Genomic DNA, 7,709 nt, shown 5'->3' on the forward strand with positions numbered 1-7,709 from the left:
AAGTAAGCTAATTTATTTAGGCTAACCAAAAAGAATGCACTGTATTGTTAACTTAATCAGTGACGTTACTTACCAATATTGCTAAAATGTGATTTCAGAATAGCGAGAGAAAAAATAAAACTCTACAACAAGGGGTGAGTTATTGTTTAATCATGATGATAATTCCATATGCATTTATTTCACAATATATTATCTTAAGATTTGTATATATTTATCTTTTCTGCATTTCACCTCTGTTCTAGCTTGGTTCCTTGTAATAAACCTATCACATGTAATATTTTTGGCTCTGTGACAAACAGCATGTTATGTTCCTAGATCATCATGCTGTGATGGCCTGCTGCACTCCCTGTCCAAGAAAATCTCTATGAACCATATGACTAGTAAGCAAAACCACCTCAAACATGCAGTGCACTGCTGTCCAAAGGTTTGGGGTCTGTAAGATTTATGCTTTTGAAATAAGTCTCACATTTTAAAATCATTAACCCCAAGTTTTTTCAGTGAGATTGTCCTTGAGAAGCCTGTAAGCTAAATAATCAGCTAAATAATAGGCGACTAATACAATATTATAATGGTCATAGTTATAATAATTCATTTAACTATTATGATAACATGATATCCTGATGATTACTATATTTTATTTTATTTCTTTAGGTCTGTTTTGAATTATGTTGGCCAATGAGACTGACAACATACTGTCCAACTCAAAGGTATTTATGTATTTTTTTATTTTTTTTTATTGATCAATACTGAAATTCTTTGTACTTTTAAATGCGGTTCAGGGGGTCGACAACTTTAGGCAGTTATTTTTCACAGATTTATTTATTTAATGTTTATTTGACAGGGACAAATGCATAGAACATTGCTTTATAAAAAATACAAAGTAGATGCCATGCATACAGGTTTATAGCCATGACTAATTTGCAACCCCTAGATATCTTGGGCAGCTGTGGCTCATACTCTTAGCCTTTAAAAATGTTTGAATTGATATCCCCAATGCAATATCAGGGGGTAAATATATCATTAGAGTTCTTAAAGTTATGGCTTTGCTCTTGTTACCAGATGAGATAAAATCCCTATTGTTTGGCCCTGTATTCTTCAGGACAAGACCTTGATGCCATCCACAGTCAGTAGATGAAGAAGGTGAGTTTAGCCGAATTCAGTTCTCTTTCACTTTTTTTTTTTAGCTTAAACAGACACGTGCACGCAAAATGAAGTCAAAATGGCGAGTTTCCTCTTGTCTTGTGTTTTAAACAGAAAGAAAACGGATGCGTGTCATTTATATTAGTTCTGCGCATTCGTCTTAAAGGGACAGCAGCCTAACGTACCCGCAGCTGCTTGTGTCGCCAATGGTGATCAAACATCAAAAGAGAGAATGACTTGTAGCTTTAGCAAAGATACATTAATTTTATAGTTATTTTATTTTTACACTGAAGACTTATTTTACATTTTGATAAATCAATTTCTGTACCTGATAAGTTAGATTTAACTGAAAAACATAATGCACTGCTTATTTCAACTGTGTTTTTCTTCTATTGTATTTATCTATGCTTGTTATCTATTGTAATTTTCTATGCAGGTTCACTCTACAAAATCCCCCCAATAGAGGTTATGCGGAGCGCCCAGCGGTTGAACCGGAAAGAGGTCTAAGCATTTCCGCTTTTCACTTCCGTACACATCTGCAGCGGTAGGTGATCTCTGAGTTTACTGTTAATTTTTGCTTATTACACTAAAATTCTTACTTCTGTTTTAATTAAAATGTCACGAAGGCTAAAATATCAGAAAAGGGAACATCCGAACAGCAGTTTTTGTTGTGTGCCGGTCTGCTCTATGTCGGGGAAAATGAGTAGTACAAATAGGTTCTGTACTCATAAAGTGACGTCAACATCAGCAGTAGCATTCGCCGTCAGGCAAGTGTTATTTAAATAAACTCCTGATGTACTTACAAACTTTCCAATGCCTCGTTTAATGAGTACAGAACCTATTTGTACTACTGTAGTAGTTTGGTACCATTCTGGGCATTATTAGTGGGGTAATTTACCAGATACAAACCTGGAGCCGTTAGCGCATGCACTAAACCATACGGCTGATATCTCTAAATAAACTCTAAATTTTTCAATATTGTGCAGCACTAATATTGAGCATATCTTAAAGTGAACCTGGAATGATAATTTGTGATACCAGATGAGATGTATGTATGATAGATTTTGAACTGTACTATTTTTTTATTTCAGGTTTTCTGGGATCCCAGCGGAAGGCATCAAGGCATCAGATGTTGGCCTGGACAGATGCACCTGTAAACTACACCGACCTTTGCTTTTGCATGGATGGCTGATTATTACCATGTTCTGTGAGGGTTTCATTATAGCAAAACTGAGCACCTGTGACAGTGGAATTTGTAGGTGTAAAGTCACAGAGATTAAAAAAAAAAAATTGATAGCAGTTTCAAACTTTTTTTCACTTTCTTTCTCATAAACAACACAGCAGTTACAGGTTTTCAAATTCTTCATTGGAGGTGAGACTTATACATAAAAGGTAGAGCGAATTCGCAGGTCAGAGTTCACTAGACTTAAATATTATTTTCTCTGTTTTTTATTTGACTTCAGAGAGAGAGGCTTAATATGGGTATCCTTACCCCTATATAAAACATTCCTTTTTTGATTTGTAGTCTGAAATAATAAATAGTGCAATATAAATAAATGCAATGTAGTGTTTTGAAATATATAAATTTTTCTATACACATTGATGCTGAAATATCTGAATAAATACATGATACCAGCAGCGCTCGTGCTCATATCTCCTACAGCTTGTGATCCCAATTGTGATCCACAATCCCACCTCACTCTTTTCATTTGCTCCAGATGAATATTAATGCCATTACAGGGCTTGAATTTTGGCATGGGATTGTGTGTCCATGTAACGCGTTGTCTTTTAATTTTCTTGTTAAATTTGCAGATGGTGTTGGGAGTTTAAATGTTTTGAGCGGAGTGAAGATTGGCACATTCATGTATATTGTATATAAATGAATACTTTTTCAACTTTATAGCCAAAGTTATAGGCTACAGTTTGCAAAAAGATCGTTTTAATTAAAATGTTTGTGCAGTTTTATTTGAAATATTTTCATGTTTGAAATATTAAATGTAAATTACTGTTCCTGAATACATTTTGCTAACGCTGTTTTTAATGACTTATTTTAGGTTGATAATTAAACAATGAATAAACAAAAACATGGATTGTGTGCTGATTTATTTATTTAATACAAACTGATTGATTTACTTATTAGTGATAGTTTCTGTAAATTCAATTTATTGTAATAATATATTCATAGGATTCTTAAGTGTTTGAACAATAAACAATGTAGAATATGTTGTTTGTAGACCTACAATTTGTGTACAGGCATATCAGGATGTGTAGACGTTAGGAGAACGTTCCGGGAACGTTCTGGGAACCTTTCGGCAACGTTCCGGGAACGTTCCCCTAACCTTCCGGGAACGTTACGAGAACCTTGCGGGAACCTTTCGGGAACGTTCTGGGAACCTTTCGGGAACGTTCCGGGAACGTTCCCCTAACCTATAGGGAACGTTCTATTAACGTAAAGAAAACTTTCCTGGCTAACCAATAGGGAACGTTCTTGGGAACGTTCTGGGAACGTTCTGGGAACCAAAAACTAACGTTCCCAGAACGTTCCCAGAACGTTAAATTGTTAGCTGGGAACTACCCAGTGTCAGAGGTGTATGCAGCAACAATTTTGGCGCCCCCCCACCCCACCCAAAAAAACAACAACAACAAATAAATAAATAACTGCGCCATGTAGCCATGTACATATAGAGGAATGAGTGATAGCTAACAGATGAAATAAGTATAAAATTGTAATTTATTCTTAAAATTGAAGTATACTTCTGCAGTGCTGAATACACTGCTGACTGGACCTCTGTCTCTCTAGGGGGGTTCGGGGGCATGCTCCCCCGTAAGAAAATGTTGTGCTTTTTAATGTTTAATTCATCAATCTGGTGCACTCTGAGAGTTCAAAATTAAAAGCTCCAACCCATATTCAGTGAGCAAATTAAACAAAGAAAAAATTCAAACCTTTTTTAGTAACAGTGTCTGTCTACATTTCACTACTACATAGTAATAATATTAGTCCCATGATAGTAATAGCCATATATTGTTAAACAAATGCACTGAAAACTAAAGGAAACTTTCATAATTAGTTTTGTACTAATTTCTATACTTCAAATTAAAGATGTAATTGGGCCAGCCCAGTGTCAATCAAGAAAAGGATCTACGTGTGCTGATCTACGTGTGTAATAATTATTATTATTTTTTTACCAATTTATTACAACGGCACTAACCCAGCGCCGCCAATTAAGCAAAACAAAATAAAACGAATGGGCCGTCGATGTACGAGTTTTGTGGGCCGTTAAGACAAAAAAAAAATAGCCTATTAGATGTATCAGCCCAAAAAGCACGTCGGCCCACCGGGAATCTCCTAGCCTACATGCGTGGACGTCACACTACCGGTTGCCTTTGACCATCCACTTATTTAGCTGCTGGCGCATCAATTGACATGCCATCTCCTTTCCCCTCTATCTTTTTCTATTTTTAGTCCCGACAGCTTTTTTGCTTTATCCATCTTTTGAGAGGGGGTAAAATCTTTGCGTGGCAGGGGGAGCTGCCACTAGACCTGTCACTCAACCCGTCACCGCTAGGGGCAGCTGCCACTCGACCCGTCACCATTAAATGCGCCTGCCACACGACCCGTCACGGATATTATGCGCCTGCCACTGCGTTATATGCGCCGGCCACTCGACCAGTCACGGATATATGCGCCGGCCACTCGACCAGTCACGGATAAATGCGCCGGCCACTCGACCAGTCACGGATATATGCGCCGGCCACTCGACCAGTCACGGATAAATGCGCCGGCCACTCGACCAGTCACGGATATATGCGCCGGCCACTCGACCAGTCACGGATAAATGCGCCGGCCACTCGACCAGTCACGGATATATGCGCCGGCCACTCGACCAGTCACGGATATATGCGCCGGCCACTCGACCAGTCACGGATATATGCGCCGGCCACTCGACCAGTCACGGATAAATGCGCCTGCCTCTGCGTTATATGCGCCGGCCACTCGACCAGTCACGGATATATGAGCCGGCCACTCGAACTTACACAATATGTAAGGTTTAAAATCGCTCGTGGCTCTATTAGCATCGCGCCGGCCATACCAGCCACACGATCTCTCACTGTTTACGGCCACTACCAGCCACACGATCTCTCACTGTTTACGGCCACTACCAGCCACACGATCTCTCACTGTTTACATCTTTCAGACACTCCTAATCATACACGAGAGCACACAGACAGTGCAATACAGATCTTATTTACCTATTTCTCAACTTAATCTTATTTTTTTATTCACTCTTTTTACCCGTATATGGGAGCGCGCGCTCGTGGCTCTATATCGCGCCGGCCACTACCGGCCACACAATCTCTCACTGTTTACATCTATCAGACACTCCTAATGATACACAAAAGCACGCATACAGTGCAATACATATCTTATTTACCCATTTCTCATCTTATCTTGTTTTTTTTATTTGCTCTTTATACCTGTATATGGGAGTGCGCGCTCGTGGCTCTATAACATCGCGCCGGCCACTATACCAGCCACACGATCTCTCACTGTTTACGGCCACTACCAGCCACGATCTCTCACTGTTTACATCTTTCAGACACTCCTAATCATACACGAGAGCACAGACAGTGCAATACAGATACCTATTTCTCAACTTAATCTAATTTTTTATTCGCTCTTTTTACCCGTATATGGAGCGCGCGCTCGTGGCTCTATTAGCATCGCGCCGGCCATACCAGCCACACAATCTCTCAATGTTTACATCTATCAGACACTCCCAATGATACACAAAAGCACACATACAGTGCAATACATATCTTATTTACCCATTTCTCATCTTATCTTGTTTATTATTTGCTCTTTATACCTGTATATGGGAGTGTGCGCTCGCGTGGCTCTATAACATCGCGCCGGCCACTACCAGCCACACGATCTCTCACTGTTTACGGCCACTACCAGCCACACCATCTCTCACTGTTTACATCTTTCAGACACTCCTAATCATACACGAGAGCACAGACAGTGCAATACAGATCTTATTTACCTATTTCTCAACTTAATCTGATTTTTTATTCGCTTTTTTTACCCGTATATGGGAGCGCGCGTTCGTGGCTCTATTAGCATCGCGCCGGCCATACCAGCCACACAATCTCTCACTGTTTACGGCCACTACCAGCCACACGATCTCTCACTGTTTACATCTTTCAGACACTCCTAATCATACACGAGAGCACACAGACAGTGCAATACAGATCTTATTTACCTATTTCTCAACTTAATCTTATTTTTTATTCACTCTTTTTACCCGTATATGGGAGCGCGCGCTCGTGGCTCTATATCGCGCCGGCCATACCAGCCACACAATCTCTCACTGTTTACATCTATCAGATACTCCTAATGATACACAAAAGCACGCATACAGTGCAATACATATCTTATTTACCCATTTCTCATCTTATCTTGTTTTTTTATTTGCTCTTTATACCTGTATATGGGAGTGCGCGCTCGTGGCTCTATAACATCGCGCCGGCCACCAGCCACACGATCTCTCACTGTTTACGGCCACTATACCAGCCACGATCTCTCACTGTTTACATCTTTCAGACACTCCTAATCATACACGAGAGCACAGACAGTGCAATACAGATACCTATTTCTCAAATTAATCTGTTTTTTTTATTCGCTCTTTTTACCCGTATATGGGAGCGCGCGCTCGTGGCTCTATTAGCGTTATCGCGCCGGCCATACCAGCCACACAATCTCTCACTGTTTACATCTATCAGACACTCCCAATGATACACAAAAGCACACATACAGTGCAATACATATCTTATTTACCCATTTCTCATCTTATCTTGTTTATTATTTGCTCTTTATACCTGTATATGGGAGTGTGCGCTCGTGGCTCTATAACATCGCGCCGGCCACTACCAGCCACACGATCTCTCACTGTTTACGGCCACTACCAGCCACACGATCTCTCACTGTTTACATCTTTCAGACACTCCTAATCATACACAAAAGCACACATACAGTGCAATACATATCTTATTTACCCATTTCTCATCTTATCATGTTTTTTTTATTTGCTCTTTACCTGTATATGGGAGTATGCGCTCGTGGCTCTATCGCGCCGGCCACTACCAGCCACACGATCTCTCACTGTTTACGGCCACTACCAGCCACACGATCTCTCACTGTTTACATCTTTCAGACACTCCTAATCATACACGAGAGCACACAGACAGTGCAATACAGATCTTATTTACCTATTACTCACCTTATCTTGTTTTTTATTCGCTCTTTTGACCTGTGCCGCGCCAGCCACACGATCTCTGACTGTTGCTGCCTGATACTCAGATAGACATTCTGAAGAATGATTTTGACCACTACATTAAGTTTTTTTATAGTCTTTTTTTAAAGTCTGATTAATTTTGTTTAATTGTATATTCATTTTAATCAATGTTTGACCAAACAATTCCCTTGATTTAATAAATAAGAACCATATAGAAGACATATAGCCTATAGCAATAACATCGTGGCATGGTTGACAGCAACAAACGATGAC

At 39.7% G+C, this 7,709-nt stretch overlaps 1 long non-coding RNA gene across 2 annotated transcripts; it reads left to right on the plus strand.

Moving 5' to 3' along the window:
* LOC308690572 lies at window positions 1-2,778 on the plus strand. Of its 2 annotated transcripts, none has more exons than XR_014030163.1 (6): window positions 1-134; window positions 316-380; window positions 652-707; window positions 1,100-1,140; window positions 1,577-1,684; window positions 2,232-2,778. It is a non-coding gene; the product is annotated as an uncharacterized lncRNA (long non-coding RNA). The 2 variants fall into 2 exon arrangements; XR_014030164.1 differs by having other exon boundaries at window positions 1,060-1,140; window positions 2,232-2,369.
* The last annotated feature ends 4,931 nt before the right edge of the window (window positions 2,779-7,709 follow it).

This window comes from Scardinius erythrophthalmus (assembly GCF_964197995.2).
Source record: "Scardinius erythrophthalmus genome assembly, chromosome: 5".
Lineage (NCBI taxonomy): Eukaryota > Metazoa > Chordata > Actinopteri > Cypriniformes > Leuciscidae > Scardinius > Scardinius erythrophthalmus.